The sequence below is a fragment of the Lipotes vexillifer genome, unplaced genomic scaffold, assembly GCF_000442215.2.
Source record: "Lipotes vexillifer unplaced genomic scaffold, Lipotes_vexillifer_v1.1 scaffold408, whole genome shotgun sequence".
NCBI lineage: Eukaryota > Metazoa > Chordata > Mammalia > Artiodactyla > Lipotidae > Lipotes > Lipotes vexillifer.
In genome coordinates, this window is record NW_006787469.1 from 3,408,167 (window position 1) to 3,426,091 (window position 17,925).

A 17,925-nucleotide genomic window follows, 5' to 3' on the forward strand; every position below is an offset into this window, starting at 1 on the left:
ATAAATATCAACATGTTAGATATGTCAGCTGTTAGGGACCCAAGTTTAATGCTGTCTCCCTCTCATTTCTTAACTACTGTCATGATGATTTGGTCACAGTTACTCTACTTTTTGGTATCTCTGTGTTGCAAGAGGTTTATAACACGTCACTAAAAACTGATATCAGTGTTTCAGGGCAACGTAGTGGTTTCTCTTCAGGCACAGGGAGCCAACAGCACATCCCGTCTTTGCGTGTTTTCTGTTTCATGTGTTCTCCAGATGCGCAATTAACATTTCAATGTGCATTTCAGTGCTTTTTAAAGAGGAGGAAATGTAAGACATTGGAACATACTTGTGACATGAATTCTCTGATATAATTAAAAGTTGAGCTGGGTGAACTCTTGCCTAGGACTTAGATTTCTGCAGCCTGAAACATTTCATTTTTGCCCATTTATTTCAGTTATGTATTTAGTTAATATATACTGTATTTATTTTTTTGCATTTAAGCATTTAATATTTCTATCCAAATATGTGTGTACTTATTAATTATTCAGACATTTAGTGAATATTTATTAAGCATCTTCCAGGTGGAAGGGGTAATGCAAGGATTCAGGGAGGAACTGGAGGTGTTCATTCTGATCGGAAAGTGAAAAATCTAGAGCACAGATAATTCCTCCTTTGATTAAGTGTTATTTAGCATTTGCTCTATTCCAGGCACTGTTCTAGGCACTGGTGGTATGGCCTTCAAAAAATACGGTCCTTTCTTGGAGTCTACAGTATATAATTCCAGATTATATGTGGTAAATTTCATAAAAGAGGACTACCAAAGCACTCTTCAAATTTTGAAAAGTAAGAGCACATCCATCCAGGAAACTTTCAAGGAGGAGGTGGGCCTTAGAGAAAATATAGGCATATGCCAACAGACTAAAAGGCCTGGGGCTCTCCAGGTGGAGAGAGGACAGGACGTAGAGGGGATAAGACTCTGATTCTCAATTCCACCAAGAAATTCTCTGATGCTAGCTGAGTATCCTACAGTTCAACTCAATTCTGACACTGTCGACCTGGAGGTAACATCAGACCCCACAGGTTAAGGGCTCAATCTCACAAGACTGCCCTCACTTCAGATGCCAGTAGCAAGTCCAGGTTGTTACCTGTGCTTCTCACCAACCAGCTATAAATCCCCTGAGCCCTTCCTTGGGTTTGATTAATTTGCTAGAATGGCTCACCGAACTCAGGACACCCCTTTACTCACTAGATTACTAAGGATATTGGTAATCCTTGGTATTTATTACAAAGGATATTAAAGGATACGAAGCAACAACCAGATGAAAGAATACATAGGGTGAGGTGTGAAGCAAATGAACTTCTGTCCTGTGAGGTTTGGGCCCAGCATGGTGGCACATGGAGGTGTTCTGTTTCCCCAACCTGGAAGCTGTCTGAACACTGTCCTTTTTCGGTTTTTATGGAGGCTTCATTACACAGTCATGACTAAGTCATTGGCCATTGGCTATTGATTCAACCTACAGCTACCTCCCCCCGCGCCCTCCCCACCAGAAGTCACTGGGGAGGGACTGAAAATTCCAACCTTCTAATCACAAGGTTGGGTCCCCTGGCAACCAAACCCCATCCTTAGGTGTTTTCTAAGAGTCACCTCATTAACATAACAAAAGACAGCTTTATAGTTCTTTTCACTTGGAAAATTCCAAGAGTTTTTAGAGCCCTGTGCCAGGAGTGAGATGGAAGACCCTGTGTGTGTGTGTGTGTGTGTGTGTGTGTGTGTGTGTGTGTGTGTAAAATTATATATCACAGGAAGCTGGAGAGTTTGAACACATGAGCCACATCTAGGAGATTGCAAGTCATCTATTAAAGAGTTGACTGCAAAAACAAAAAAAAAAAGTGGAGAGAAAGCTACAGAGCAGGGTCTCATATCCTCTGTACTACTGACATGGGCTGGATAAATTTTTGTTGTAGTGGGCTGTCTTGGGCATCACAGAATGTTTAGCAGCGGATGCCAGTAAAATGCCTCCGCCAGTTGTGACAAACAGAAATGTCTGCAGACATGGCCAAATCTGCCCCCCACCCTTGAGGACCACCATAGTCCAGTGAGATCAGGTTGTGGGGGAACTTAACTACCACGGTAGGAAGGACTGATTTCAAGTGGATATCAAGGGCCCAACAATATCAACTAAAGAATTAGGTTGTTGGATTTATGTATCAGATTGAAATCAGGAGATATTTAAAGGGTGTGTGATGGGGAGGTTATTGAAGAAGAGCTGGTAATAAGGGATTAACAAAGTCATGAAAGGAAGAGAAATAAAAGGAAAGAAGATGGTAGAAAGTATTTTAGTTGTCTACATTTCCTCAGTTGTTTCCAAGTCTTTTACATCTGTTGTTTGTTTGATTGATTCTTCTGGTTTTTTTTTTTTTTTACATCTTTATTGGAGTATAATTGCTTTACAATGGTATATTAGTTTCTGCTTTATAACAAAGTGAATCAGTTATACATATACATATGTTCCCATATCTCTTCCCTCTTGCGTCTCCCTCCCTCCCACCCTCCCTATCCCACCCCTCCAGGCGGTCACAAAGCACCGAGATGATCTCCCTGTGCTATGCGGCTGCTTCCCACTAGCTATCTACCTTACATTTGGTAGTGTATATATGTCCATGCCTCTCTCTCACCCTTCCCCCTCCCCATATCCTCAAGTCTGTTCTCCAGTAGGTCTCTGTCTTTATTCCTGTTTTACCCCTAGGTTCTTCATAAAATTTTTTTCCCCTTAAATTCCATATATATGTGTTAGCATACGGTGTTTGTCTTTCTCTTTCTGACTTACTTCACTCTGTATGACAGACTCTAGGTCTATCCACCTCATTACAAATAGTTCAATTTCATTTCTTTTTATGACTAATATTCCATTGTGTATATGTGCCGCATCTTCTTTATCCATTCATCCAATGATGGACACTTAGGTTGTTTCCATCTCCTGGCTATTGTAAATAGAGCTGCAATGAACATTTTGGTACATGACTCTTTTTGAATTATGGTTTTCTCAGGGTATATGCCCAGTAGTGGGATTGTTGGGTCATATGGTAGTTCTATTTATAGTTTTTTAAGACACCTCCATACTGTTCTCACAGTGGCTGTATCAATTTACATTCCCACCAACAGTGCAAGAGTGTTCCCTTTTCACCACACCCTCTCCAGCATTTATTGTTTCTAGATTCTTTGATGATGGCCATTCTGACTGGTGTGAGATGATATGTCATTGTAGTTTTGATTTGCATTTCTCTAATGATTAATGATGTTGAGCATTCTTTCATGTGTTTGTTGGCAGTCTGTATATCTTCTTTGGAGAAATGTCTATTTAGGTCTTCTGCCCATTTTTGGATTGGGTTGTTTGTTTTTTTGTTATTGAGCTGCATGAGCTGCTTGTAAATTTTGGAGATTAATCCTTTGTCAGTTGCTTCATTTGCAAATATTTTCTCCCATTCTGAGGGTTGTCTTTTGGTCTTGTTTATGGTTTCCTTTGCTGTGCAAAAGCTTTGAAGTTTCATTAGGTCCCATTTGTTTATTTTTGTTTTTATTTCCATTACTCTAGGAGATGGGTCAAGAAGGATCTTGCCGTGATTTATGTCATAGAGTGTTCTGCCTATGTTTTCCTCTAAGAGTTTGATAGTTTCTGGCCTTACATTTAGGTCTTTAATCCATTTTGAGCTTATTTTTGTGTATGGTGTTAGGGAGTGATCTAATCTCATACTTTTACATGTACCTGTCCAATTTTCCCAGCACCACTTATTGAAGAGGCTGTCCTTTCTCCACTGTATATTCCTGCCACCTTTATCAAAGATAAGGTGACCATATGTGCATGGGTTTATCTCTGGGCTTTCTATCCTATTCCATTGATCTATCTTTCTGTTTTTGTGCCAGTACCATACTGTCTTGATTACTGTAGCTTTGTAGTATAGTCTGAAGTCAGGCAGCCTGATTCCTCCAGCTCCATTTTTTGTTCTCAAGATTGCTTTGGCTATTCGGGGTCTTTTGTGTTTCCATACAAATTGTGAAATTTTTTGTTCTAGTTCTGTGAAAAATGCCAGTGGTAGTTTGATAGGGATTGCATTGAATCTATAGATTGCTTTGGGTAGTAGAGTCATTTTCACAATGTTGATTCTTCCAATCCAAGAACATGGTATATCTCTCCATCTGTTTGTATCATCTTTAATTTCTTTCATCAGTGTCTTATAATTTTCTGCATACAGGTCTTTTGTCTCCTTAGGTAGGTTTATTCCTAGATATTTTATTCTTTTTGTTGCAATGGTAAATGGGAGTGTTTTCTTGATTTCACTTTCAGATTTTTCATCATTAGTATATAGGAATGCCAGAGATTTCTGTGCATTAATTTTGTATCCTGCTACTTTACCAAATTCATTGATTAGCTCTAGTAGTTTTCTGGTAGCATCTTTAGGATTCTCTATGTGTAGTATCATGTCATCTGAAAACAGTGACAGCTTTACTTCTTCTTTTCCAATTTGGATTCCTTTTATTTCCCTTTCTTCTCTGACTGCTGTGGCTAAAACTTCCAAAACTATGTTGAATAAGAGTGGTGAGAGTGGGCAACCTTGTCTTGTTGCTGATCTTAGTGGAAATGCATTCAGTTTTTCACCATTGAGGACGATGTTGGCTGTGGGTTTGTCATATATGGCCTTTATTATGTTGAGGAAAGTTCCCTCTATGCCTGCTTTCTGCAGGGTTTTTATCATAAATGGGTGTTGAATTTTGTTGAAAGCTTCCTCTCTGTCTATTGAGATGATCATATGGTTTTTCTCCTTCAGTTTGTTAATATGGTATATCACGTTGATTGATTTGTGTATATTGAAGAATCCTTGCATTCCTGGGATAAACCCTACTTGATCATGGTGTATGATCCGTTTAATGTGCTGTTGGATTCTGTTTGCTAGTATTTTGTTGAGGATTTTTGCATCTATGTTCATCAGTGATATTGGCCTGTAGTTTTCTTTCTTTGTGACATCCTTGTCTGGTTTTGGTATCAAGGTGATGGTGGCCTCGTAGAATGAGTTTGGGAGTGTTCCTCCCTCTGCTATATTTTGGAAGAGTTTGAGAAGGATAGGTGTTAGCTCTTCTCTAAATGTTTGATAGAATTCGCCTGTGAAGCCATCTGGTCCTGGGCTTTTGTTTGTTGGAAGATTTTTAATCACAGTTTCAATTTCAGTGTTTGTGATTGGTCTGTTCATATTTTCTATTTCTTCCTGATTCAGTCTTGGCAGTTTGTGCATTTCTAAGAATTTGTCCATTTCTTCCAGATTGTCCATTTTATTGGCATAGAGTTGCTTGTAGTAATCCCTCATGATTTTTTGTATTTCTGCAGTGTCAGTTGTTACTTCTCCTTTTTCATTTCTGATTCTATTGATTTGAGTCTTCTCCCTTTTTTTCTTGATGAGTCTGGCTAATGGTTTATCTATTTTGTTTATCTTCTCAAAGAACCAGCTTTTAGTTTTATTGATCTTTGCTATTGTTTCCTTCATTTCTTTTTCATTTATTTCTGATCTGATTTTTATGATTTCTTTCCTTCTGCTAACTCTGGGGTTTTTTTGTTCTTCTTTCTCTAATTGCTTGAGGTGCAAGGTTAGGTTGTTTATTCGAGATGTTTCCTGCTTCTTAAGGTGGGCTTGTATTGCTATAAACTTCCCTCTTAGAACTGCTTTTGCTGCATCCCATAGGTTTTGGGTCGTTGTATCTCCATTGTCATTTGTTTCTAGGTATTTTTTAATTTCCTCTTTGATTTCTTCAGTGATCACTTCGTTATTAAGTAGTGTATTGTTTAGCCTCCATGTGTTTGTATTTTTTACAGCTCTTTTCCTATAATTGATATCTAGTCTCATGGCGTTGTGGTCGGAAAAGATACTTGATACAATTTCAATTTTCTTAAATTTACCAAGGCTTGATTTGTGACCCAAGATATGATCTATCCTGGAGAATGTTCCATGAGCACTTGAGAAAAATGTGTATTCTGTTGTTTTTGGATGGAGTGTCCTATAAATATCAATTAAGTCCATCCTGTTTAATGTATCATTTAAAGCTTGTGTTTCCTTATTTATTTTCATTTTGGATGATCTGTCCATTGGTGAAAGTGGGGTGTTGAAGTCCCCTACTATGAATGTGTTACTGTCGATTTCCCCTTTTATGGCTGCTAGTTTTTGCCTTATGTATTGAGGTGCTCCTATGTTGGGTGCATAAATATTTACAATTGTTATATCTTCTTCTTGGATCGATCCCTTAATCATTATGTAGTGTCCTTCTTTGTCTCTTCTGATAGTCCTTATTTTAAAGTCTATTTTGTCTGATATGAGAATTGCTACTCCAGCTTTCTTTTGGTTTCCATTTGCATGGAATATCTTTTTCCATCCCCTTACTTTCAGTCTGTATGTGTCTCTAGGTCTGAAGTGGGTCTCTTGTAGACAGCATATATATGGGTCTTGTTTTTGTATCCATTCAGCCAATCTGTGTCTTTTGGTGGGAGCATTTAGTCCATTTACATTTAAGGTAATTATCGATATGTATGTTCCTATTCCCATTTTCTAAATTGTTTTGGGTTCGTTATTATAGGACTTTTCCTTCTCTTGTGTTTTTGTCTAGAGAAGTTCCTTTAGCATTTGTTGTAAAGCTGGTTTGGTGGTGCTGAACTCTCTCAGCTTTTGCTTGTCTGTAAAGGTTTTAATTTCTCCATCAAATCTGAATGAGATCCTTGCTGGGTAGAGTAATCTTGGTTGCAGGTTTTTCTCCTTCATCACTTTCAGTATGTCCTGCCACTCCCTTCTGGCTTGTAGAGTTTCTGCTGAGAGATCAGCTGTTAACCTTATGGGGATTCCCTTGTGTGTTATTTGTTGTTTTTCCCTTGCTGCTTTTAATATGCTTTCTTTGTATTTAGTTTTTGACAGTTTGATTAATATGTGTCTTGGCGTATTTCTCCTTGAATTTATCCTGTATGGGACTCTCTGTGCTTCCTGGACTTGATTAACTATTTCCTTTCCCATATTAGGGAAGTTTTCAACTATAATCTCTTCAAATATTTTCTCAGTCCCTTTCTTTTTCTCTTCTTCTTCTGGAACCCCTATAATTCGAATGTTGGTGCGTTTAATGTTGTCCCAGAGGTCTCTGAGACTGTCCTCAGTTCTTTTCATTCTTTTTTCTTTATTCTGCTCTGCAGTAGTTATTTCCACTATTTTATCTTCCAGGTCACTTATCCGTTCTTCTGCCTCAGTTATTCTGCTATTGATCCCATCTAGAGTATTTTTCATTTCATTTATTGTGTTGTTCATCGTTGTTTGTTTCATCTTTAGTTCTTCTAGGTCCTTGTTAAATGTTTCTTGCACTTTGTCTATTCTATTTCCAAGATTTTGGATCATCTTCACTCTCATTATTCTGAATTCTTTTTCAGGTAGACTGCCTATTTCCTCTTCATTTGTTAGATCTGGTGGGTTTTAACTTGCTCGTCATCTGCTGTGTGTTTTTCTGTCTTCTCATTTTGCTTATGTTACTGTGTTTGGGGTCTCCTTTTCGCAGGCTGCAGGTTCGTAGTTCCCGTTGTTTTTGGTGTCTGTCCCCAGTGGCCAAGGTTGGTTCAGTGGGTTGTATAGGCTTCCTGGTGGAGGGGACTAGTGCCTGTGTTCTGGTGGATGAGGCTGGATCTTGTCTTTCTGTTGGGCAGGTCCATGTCTGGTGGTGTGTTTTGGGGTGTCTGTGGACTTATTATGACTTTAGGCAGCCTCTCTGCTAATGGGTGGGGTTGTGTTCCTGTCTTGCTAGTTGTTTGGCATAGGATGTCCACCATTGTATCTTGCTGTTCGTTGAGTGAAGCTGGGTGCTGGTGTTGAGATGGAGATCTCTGGGAGATTTTCGCCATTTGATATTATGTGGAGCTGGGAGGTCTCTTGTGGACCAGTGTCCCGAAGTTGGCCATCCCACCTCAGAGGCACAGCACTGACTCCTGGCTGGAGCACCAAGAGCCTTTCATCCACACGGCTCAGAATAAAAGGGAGAAAAAGTAGAAAGAAAGAATTAGTAGAAGTAGAAAAAAAGAAAAAAAGAAGATAAAGTAAAATAAAATAAAGTAAGATAAAATATAATAAAGTTATTCAAATAAAAAATAATTATTAAGAGAAAAAAAGAAAGAAATTAAAAAAAAAACGGACGGATAGAACCCTAGGACAAATGGTGGAAGCAAAGCTATACAGACAAAATCTCACACAGAAGCATACACATACACACTCACAGAAAGAGGAAAAGGGGAAAAAATCATAAATCTTGCTGTCAAAGTCCCCCTCCTTAATTTGGGATGACTCGTTGTCTATTCATGTATTCCACAGATGCAGGGTACATCAAATTGATTGTGGAGCTTTAATCCGCTGCTTCTAAGGCTGCTGCGAGAGATTTCCCTTTCTCTTCTTTGTTCTCAGCTCCCAGGAGCTCAGCTTTGGATTTGTCCCATCCTCTGCGTGTAGGTCGCCTGAGGGCATCTGTTCTTCCCTCAGACAGGACGGGGTTAAAGGAGCCGCTGATTCGCGGGCTCTGGCTCACTCAGGCCAGGGGGAGGGAGGGGTACAGAAGCAGGGCGAGCCTGCAGCGTCAGAGGCCAACATGACGTTGCAACAGCCGTGTGTTCTCCCAGGGAAGTTGTCCCTGAATCCCGGGACCCTGGCAGTGGTGGGCTTCACAGGCTCCCAGGAGGGGCAGTGTGGAGAGTGACCTGTGCTTGCACACAGGCTTCTTGGTGGCGACAGCTGCAGCCTTAGTGTCTCATGCCTGTCTCTGGGGTCCGCGCTGATAGCCGTGGCTCGCGCCAGTCTCTGGAGCTCCTTTAAGCGGTGCTCTTAATCCCCTCTCTTCGCACACCAGGAAACAAAGAGGCAAGAAAAAGTCTCTTGCCTCTTCAGAAGCTCCAGACTGTTTCCTGGACTCCCTCCCAGCTAGTCGTGGTGCACTAACCCCTTCAGGCTGTGTTCACGCCACCAATCCCAGTCCTCTCCCTGGGATCCAAACTCCAAAGCCCGAGCCTCAGCTCCCAGCCCCCGCCCACCCCGGCGGGTGAGCAGACAAGCCTCTCGGGCTGGTGAGTGCCGGTCGGCGCCGATCCTCTGTGCGGGAATCTCTCCGCTTTGCCCTCCGCACCCCCGTTGCTGTGCTCTGCTCCGCGGCTCCGAAGCTCCCCGCTCCGCCTCCTGCAATCTCTGCCCGCGAAGGGGCTTCCTAGTGTGTGGAGACCTTTCCTCCTTCACAGCTCCCTCCCACTGGTGCAGGTGCCGTCCCTATTCTTTTGTCTCTGTGTTTTCTTTTTTTTTTCTTTTGCCCTACCCAGGTACGTGGGGAGTTTCTTGCCTTTTGGGAGGTCTGAGGTCTTCTGCCAGCGTTCAGTAGGTGTTCTGTAGGAGTCGTTCCACGTGTAGATGTATTTCTGGTGTATCTGTGGGGAGGAAGTTGATATCCGCGTCTTACTCTTCTGCCATCTTCCCGGAAGCTGTCCACCACTCCTTATTTATTCTTCTGATTGTTGAATGCTGAATGCTAAAATATGCTCTTTTTGTAAAAAAATTGTTAATTAATTTATTTATTTTTGGCTGCGTTGGGTCTTCGTTGCTGGAACGGGCTTTTCTCTAGTTGCGGTGAGTGGGGGCTAGTCTTCGTTGCAGTGCATGGGCTTCCCATTGCAGTGGCTTCTCTTGTTGTGGAGCACGGGCTCTAGGTGTGTGGGTTTCAGTAGTTGTGGCTCGGGGGCTTAGCAGTTGTGGCTTGTGGGCTGTAGAGCGCAGGCTCAGTAGTTGTGGCGCCCTGGCTTAGTTGCTCCGCAGCATGTGGGATCTTCTCAGGTAAGGGATCGAGTCTGTGTCCCCTGCACTGGCAGGAGGATTCTTTATCACTGTGCCACCAGGGAAGTCCCTAAAATTTGTTCTTTGAGGAGAGATAGATACTACACAATGTTATAAAGGTAACCTCAAATCATTTTTTTATTGTAGGTGAAGCAGGTTTCTTAAGGGACACTTCTGCCTTGGAGAAGTGAAGGACAGAAAATTGTATAACCATCCGGGTTGTCTTGAGATTATAGGAAATTGAAGAGCACGTGATTCAGTCCCTTCTGGGCACCCTGGTGGTGGTTCCAGGCTGGCAAGAGCTGAAAAGATGTGTTTATCTTTCCAACTGTAAATTCAGCCATCTTTATGGAAAACTTTGGAAGGGCAACTCTACATCCATTCCATAGTATGTGGGGTCAGTGTATACATTCGTGTGTGTGTGTGTGTGTGTGTGTGTGTGTGTGTGTTTCCTTCCTCCAGCCTTACACCAGTAGGGCTCCAACTTACTCTGTGTGCCCCTTGCAGGGTTCTCTGTTTCAGAGTGGTCGCAAGCAGGAAATATGGAAACCTGGTCGTTTCCAAGACCCGTACTTCTGCTGATATACTGTAGGATGTTGGGCAAACCACTTAACCTCTCTGTGCCCTTGCTTTAGGTCACTGAGAATGAGGAAGCATGATTGATTCCGTGAAACATTTAACTTTCAAAATTGGTTGTGTTCAAAGAGATTGAGCGTCCTGGCTACTTGGCTCCCCCTTAGTTAATCTCACATTTCTTAGTCATGATCAAACTTTGGATTGTGGTGGAGTCAACAGACAATTAGTGCCTCTCTGTGAATTTACCACAAATATGATCCCGAACCTGGACACGAAGGTCCAAATCTTAGCCTTTAATATGCTTTCACAAGTCCTTCTCGAGGCTCTGTTAGTGTGTAACAAAGTGCAAGATGCTAGGAAAAAAAGAAAACACCTGAACAATCTGGAGGGTAGGACCAATATTGAGAAATAAGACAATGGATCTCTGGACTTAAGAGCAACTTGATTTGTCTTATACTTTTTGAGGGGTTTTAACTCGACATATACTGATTAAGTGCTTCCTAACTGCCAAGACGTGGGCAATCAGCAGAAAACAAAAAGCACATGAAGTTCCTATTGTCATGGATATTACTTCTAGTGGGAGGAAACAGAAAATAAACAAACAAATATTTGTGGGGTTTTTGGTTGGGATAGGTGATAAAAATAAATTATGATAGAGGAGAAAGGATGGGAAGATTTAATATTTTAGATAGGGTGGTTAGAGGATGCATTTCTGATAAGGTGATATTTGAGCAGCAACCGGAAGGCAGTGGGAGAAGGAAGCTCACAGCCATGGAGGAAGGGTACCCCAGGCAGAGGGGAACAGCCATATGAAGGTTTTGAGGAGGAGGGAGGCTGGTGTATTTGCAAACCACAGGAGAACCTTTGCTTGAGGCTCAGACTATGACCTTGAACAAGCTGAGGAACATCCTGTGATTCTGGGTTACAAGCAAAGGGGCCCAGCTATTCTGCTGTCCCTTTCTGCTTTTTCCATTCCCTGCTTGGAAATGTGCAAAAACACCAGTTGCCCTATAGCCCACTGGAGAAAGCCGGGTTGTGGTTCTAGGTAGGTCATCCGATTTGAAATGAGAAATTCATGGAGAATGATGTAGCTTTGTACCTACTGGAATGGGAGCCAATACAAATGGATTGGGGGTGAAGAACTGGCAACTGAAAGAAATTTGAGACTTATGGATACCATCTGTGAATATCAGCACCAAGACCCTGTGAGGCTTTGGAGGGTCCATGGACTCCAGAGAAAGTTGACAGTAAATAACACGTGTCTCCAAGTCCATGATGTTTAACTTCCTCTTAGGCCAGGGGGACCATATCTTCACTTACTAGCACCTCTCACTGCATAGAGCATAGTACTAGGCAAATCATCAGCACATATTCAATGATTATTGAATGAATGTGTTGTAATTGCATCATATACCCAGGAATCTTGGGAAGCTGGGAGAATCTTAGGGGAGCTTCAGGTTCTGGCTTTTGCTTGTTAAAGTATGACTTTGCTTTAAGGCCAATATGAAAAATATCTTCTAAACTCATGTCAGGATGAACTCAGTAAGCATAAACCAAACATTTACTATAAACTGAGATTCTGTCCTGAAGGAGATTTGTTACCAGAGCTGTAGTAGTCACAAGATTCTGGTCTCATATTAACAGGGACTTTTTGATGACTACATCCATGAAACATCTGTATACTTGCCAAAATTGAGAAACACAGTAGAGAACATGGTTTACTCCTATGCTTGTATAGCCTGTATGATCTCACTATCTGGTGGAATAGTCCAGCTGCCTTTCTCGGGAGATGAATATATTTTACATTTATCTATCTCTCTTGGAAGATCTCAAGTGAAGGGTGTTCCACAAAAACACTTGGAAAAAGTCTAAGAAATTACTAGCTCTTCTTTATTTTCCTTAATTCTTGTTGCTATCATTACACTACCGTCATCATCATCATCATCATCATCATCACTATTGCTATTTTGATTTTTTAATTGTTTATAGTGACCTTTAGTTCTTTTTCTTCCAGATATGTTACTGAATATCCTTTGCCATAGGGTAAGTTAATGGATTGCTAGTTTTGTTTCAAGGAAGATTAATGATTCAAATGTTTGTTTATAGGAGTAATAGTCCATACAGTCATACAGAACTGATACTACAATTCTCTACCGTTCTGCAAAAGTAACATTGCATTTGTTTGCCCTTGTCTGAAATCTCTTATATGTTTTGTGACCTTGGGCATATGCTACTTAGCCTTTCTGAACCTCATTTTTGGTTCAGTCATGTAAAATGGGGAAAATAATAGTAACCATGTCAGAGTTGTTCTTAAAATTGCCTAAGATGATACTTGCATACCTCCAAGTCCTGTGCCTGGCACAATTTGAGGTTCAGTAATCAAGATCTGGAATCGTTAGCTATGATAATAAATAGAACTGGAAAAAAAAAGAGAAACTGTAAGATACAGTATACCAACATTAATTACACTGCTTAAACGTGCATGAATTCAAAGAGCTCCTAAGTAGATAAGGTCTGCAGAAATAAGATTGATCCCCACCTGTTTGGATGAGTGCAGGCTAAGTAGCTTAAAAAAAAATTTTTTTTTAAGCCTTCTAAACACTCCTCACATCTGATATCCTGGTTACTCACTTAGACTTCCCTTAGCATTATCACCCAGGTTTTGGTTTTTAAACTCTACATAAGGAGGAATGATCTCTGCAAGTATAATTAGAAGGTTGTACTGGATAATTTAAAGATCTCACTTAACTCTGAGATTCCATGACCCTCAACCCTCGTGTGGTACTATTAGTTGGTATATTGAATCATCCCTATCATTGTACCCATTTTATAGAAGAGCACACTGATATGTAGAGGTAAAACAGTCTCTCAGTTTAAGTTCACACACTTCATAGGTGGTATTCACACTCAGATTTACGTGACAACAATGTTGGTTTCCTTAAATACTACGTTATACTGCCCATAACAGAAAAAAATTGTAACCCCTCAAAATTTCATGTTTTATTTTAAAATATCAATATAGTATCAAGTCATAAAATAATGGAGATTTAAAATAAAGCAATAACTATCTTATATAATATCTGGGGATATGGGTGCAAGGTTGGATATTAGACAAATCAAATAATATCAAGGTTTCTTAACTACTGTGGTCTTTTATTACTTTAGATACAATCTGACAACCATGAGTCACAAGCTAAGAAGACTGAGACGTTCAGCTTAGCATTGCTACACAGTAAAAGCTACAATAAATTTGACCACATTAAGATATACATAATTTCTATTGTATTTGCTCCATAATTGGCTATACGTTCATGGATATATGGTTACATTTAGTATTCCAGTGATTACATTTAGTATTGCCTTTACAGGAAAAGTATAACTTTTCTTCTCCCATTGCTTAGTTCATTGGTACTAAGAATTGGTCTCATCATGATTAGTTTTTCCTGGTGCTGTGGTTTGTTTTTCTTTTTGTTTTTTTCTTTCCCCACTGTTACCATCATTGCCATGCATATAATCACACTCAGATCCTAGATCATACTCTCTGGTAAGGGTCTCTTGTTCTGGGCAGTGCTGGGCTTTTCTGTACACCAACCTAATGCTTCAAGCTGCCTGTGCTTCTGTCCTGTTGGAGCATCTCCAATGTTATGATGCAGGTCAAATTTCAAATATTTGTTCTTTTTTTTTTTTTTTTCCTCCAGATTATGGGTCAGTCCATGGATCTTGTTCAGAAAAATAGAGTTACTGTATAAGGCTGGGGTTAGTCTTAAAGAACTGGGTGATCAGGAACCCTAGAAACTGAGGTTGCCAGGGGTGGGCAAGGTTGGGAGGAAAATAGCCCATGACTCTTTTTGAGGGAATTGAGGCTATCCTGTATTGTACTGGCCTCAGGAAAGGGAGAGGGCTCAGTCAGAGGGATCCCTGGACCCTGACCCTGGACATGTGTGGCAGGAAGATGGGAATAGGTGAGATACCCTCCCTATTCCTTTTGGGTAAGTGTTCTGCCACCTTCCACTCCACCTCAACCCCCAGACCACCAGGCAACCAAAAAGTTCCCATAGGAAGTTTAGGTTTAAGGTCAGTTTTAGGTGTAGTGGAGCGTGAGAGGTATGAAGATCTCCCTGCCTTCCACTGAACCCGCCTGCCAAAGATCTCCCCATCTGTTTTCCATTGCCCAAAATTCCTTTAACATATGTCTTTAATTGCACAATAAGAGACTAAAGGCTTAAACTTGCAATTACGATAAATAATGAGTCCTTTGCCAAATTCGGGGAAGGGGTTAGAAAAGGGACTTTGGAAATACAGAAAAAATGCCTGACCTTCAGAATTTTCTTGTGCCAGCCCTGTCTATTTTTATCTTTGTAAGAACCTCTGTGTAACAGGTTGTTTGTTTGTTTTTTTTTTTTTGTGCAGAATGGTTCTTCACGTTCTGAACCTAATCACAAGTCATCACTGGCTATCTCAACGGTCTTTTCAGTGACTTACATTGTCATCAGCGAATAAGTCTGATGCATTGGATTATTCACAGATTTTTTTCCTTAAAGTTCTTGTTGGAGGATTTATGTTACCTCTGGTAGGTGACAATGCTATTCAATGCATCAGCTAAGTAAATCTAGTAAGGGGGCTATTTAGGGTCTCATCTAGGAAACTGAGATAAAAATGAAAGGGATTTTAGTCTTCGAGGGAAAAGAGGGGTGTTTTGCCCTGAATTATATAAACCAGCTGCATATTTTGGATTGAATTCAGCATTGTATTTGAGTGTTCATACATTAAAAAAAAATACCCGTTCGACACCTGTAATGTTCTAGAAACGTACTCGGTGCTGGAGTTAAAGTGGTGAACAAAAAAGATGTGGTTCCTCTTTGCACAGAGCCATCATCTAGCGGCTTGAAGTGGAGCCAAAGGAGACCCTGAGATTATTTGGTCTAAACCTCATTTTTCAGATTAGAAAATGGAAGCAGCAAGAGGTGAAGGAAATTGCCTTTTGTCCCAGCTGGTTAGTGGCAGAGCCACTAACTTGACTCTTGCAACTTCCAGCTCGATTTTCTGCTTAAACTAACTGAGTGAGTTAGGACAGGCCCACAGTCTTGTGGCAACAATCTGCTCCCACTTCCCTGTGGCCTGAAACGGTCCCTGCCCTTCCCCAAGTCTCGTGGATGCCCAGAAAGTGACTTGACTATTGGGGTGAACTTTGTTCATGACGTTAGCGCATGTTGGGTTGTGATGAAGAAGCTGAGCCACGGTGTATTGTTCACTGTGGGGGGGAAACTCATTTTCCTGCCCCCCGCCTCCCCCACCCCCACCACTGCCTCCCCCGGGGCATTTCTGGGCCTGCCTGAGCAGAGGAATTTGGTGAACTACTGGATTGTTATTAAAATGATAATTAAAGAGGTAACAGGAAGGGAGCGCGTTCCAATACCATACAGAAGAGTCAGCACTTTCACTGGATAATGAATTCTTTATACCTCAGGTTATTACTCAGCTGAAGGGAAACTGCGATGCTGTTGTGTCTGGAATCAATAAAATTATGTTGCAGGAAGGGGGACCCCTTCCAAGGTCCGAGAGTGGGCTCTTGTCTAACCCTTGGAAATGAATTGTCCGAGGAGACACACGTACTGACAAAGCAAAAGACTTTATTGGGAAGGGGCGTCCGGGTGGAGAGCAGCAGGGTAAGGGAACCCAGGAGAACTGCTCTGCCGCGTGGCTGGCAGTCTCAGGTTTTATGGTAATGGGGTTAGTTTCCGAGTTGTCTCTGGCCAGTCATCTTGCTTGGCCCATATTGGGTGACTCAGGGTCCTTCCTGGTGGCGTGTGCATGCCTCAGACAAGATGGATTCCAGCTTGAGGGTTTCTGGGAGGTCGGCAGGACATATGTCTCCTCCCTCCTCTTTTGCCCCTCCTGAATTCCTCCAGATTAGTTTTACAAGACATACTATCAGCTGGTGTGTCCTCCCTCCTTTCAGTCCCTCTCAAATTCTCTCAGTTAGTTTTTGGTGGCAGCACCTCATTCTTTATCGCGACCTCCTGTTGTGAGACAACTCATGATAACATGAGACATGATGATAACAGCCAAGTGGTTATCATCATGTTTGGCCAAGGCTGGCAGTTTCGATCAATGGTTCCCTAACAGGTACATTCTCAACCAGTGAATTTAATAACTGACTTGTCGCTTATAAAACTATATCTTAGAACAATAGGAAGGTAGGTGATGGTCTTGAATCCTCATACAATACAATCATATTGTATCTGCTGCTGCTCTTTTTCAAGGTTTTTGCAGGCAACTTTCAACCTTTTAAAAAAAATAGTCTTTTAGAGACATCCGTATTTCTGGAATTTTCCTGGAAAACAGGAGTTTGAAGAGTTTGTTGGGAGTCTTCTGACTTGTTTCATATGGCACCAAAAATGCATTTTAATATGGAGGGTTGGGGGTTGCTCCTGAAAGCCACCCAAACAAAGTCACCAGGAGGGAGGGTCCTTCCCTGAGTGGCCCTGACACATTTCATGGATGACCTTCACTTGTGCGTGCTGCCCGCTCCAGGGGGTGAGTGCAGGGTCCATGTGATCGCTGGACTGAGGCAGTCATTCCCTCCTTTCTCTCCCACTCCAGGAAGCATACTCAAATGACTTCCCCAAACTCATTTGACTTCTGAATCCTTGTTTTCAGGGATTTCCTATTAATAATTCAAACGGTTCAGTTTTTAAATGAAATATGTAATTCATAAAATTCTGCACTTTAATTTTTCCTGTCAGTCCAGCATTGGCACTGGCACAGACCTCACAGGTGAACGAAGGTGTTAGGTCTATCCCCTTTAATTCTGAAGATCAGAAACAATGGTGAGCCCCCTAGGCTGAGGGCAGTGTCAACATCTTCTCCACAGTACTTGCCCCAGGGAGGATGTCCCTCATATTATCAGGGCTTCCTCAAGTCTGTGCATTCCCTGATGCCTCATTTCCCAGCAGCATGAGGGGCAAAGCAGGCAAAAAGATAGTCACTCAATAAGTTAGTCATGTCGGGAAACTTATCTGTTTCAGGCACTGGTTCCTCTCAAGCGAGGGGTGGTAGATGTGTGGTCCAGCTTACACACTAAAGCCATTTCCCGTTACTATCACTAATACTCAGTGTGTGCTATTTCCAGCTTGTCATTTGTCCATTGGCTTGCGAAACTACCATCTAAGAGAGCAAAAGCATTTCTACTCCCTTGGGCCATTTCCTCCTGACATTCTTTGCTGATTACCTCTGAAGCAGCTGTGATCACTTCTTTGCATGGTCAAAGCATCAGCTGATGGCTCTTTGTCTCACCAGAAACAGACCAGCCTTGGCTGGTCCCAGCAACAGGCCTGTGGGTGACGTTCAGAGATACAGGCTCATGGTCTGGCTCCCAGCTAGGCTGTGCTTAACAAAGCAAGGTTTGGATCCATGATGATCTGGAGGTGTTATGATGGGGTGAACTGGTGGAATTATAAATATTTATTCCATTGCTCAGCCTCTAGCAGG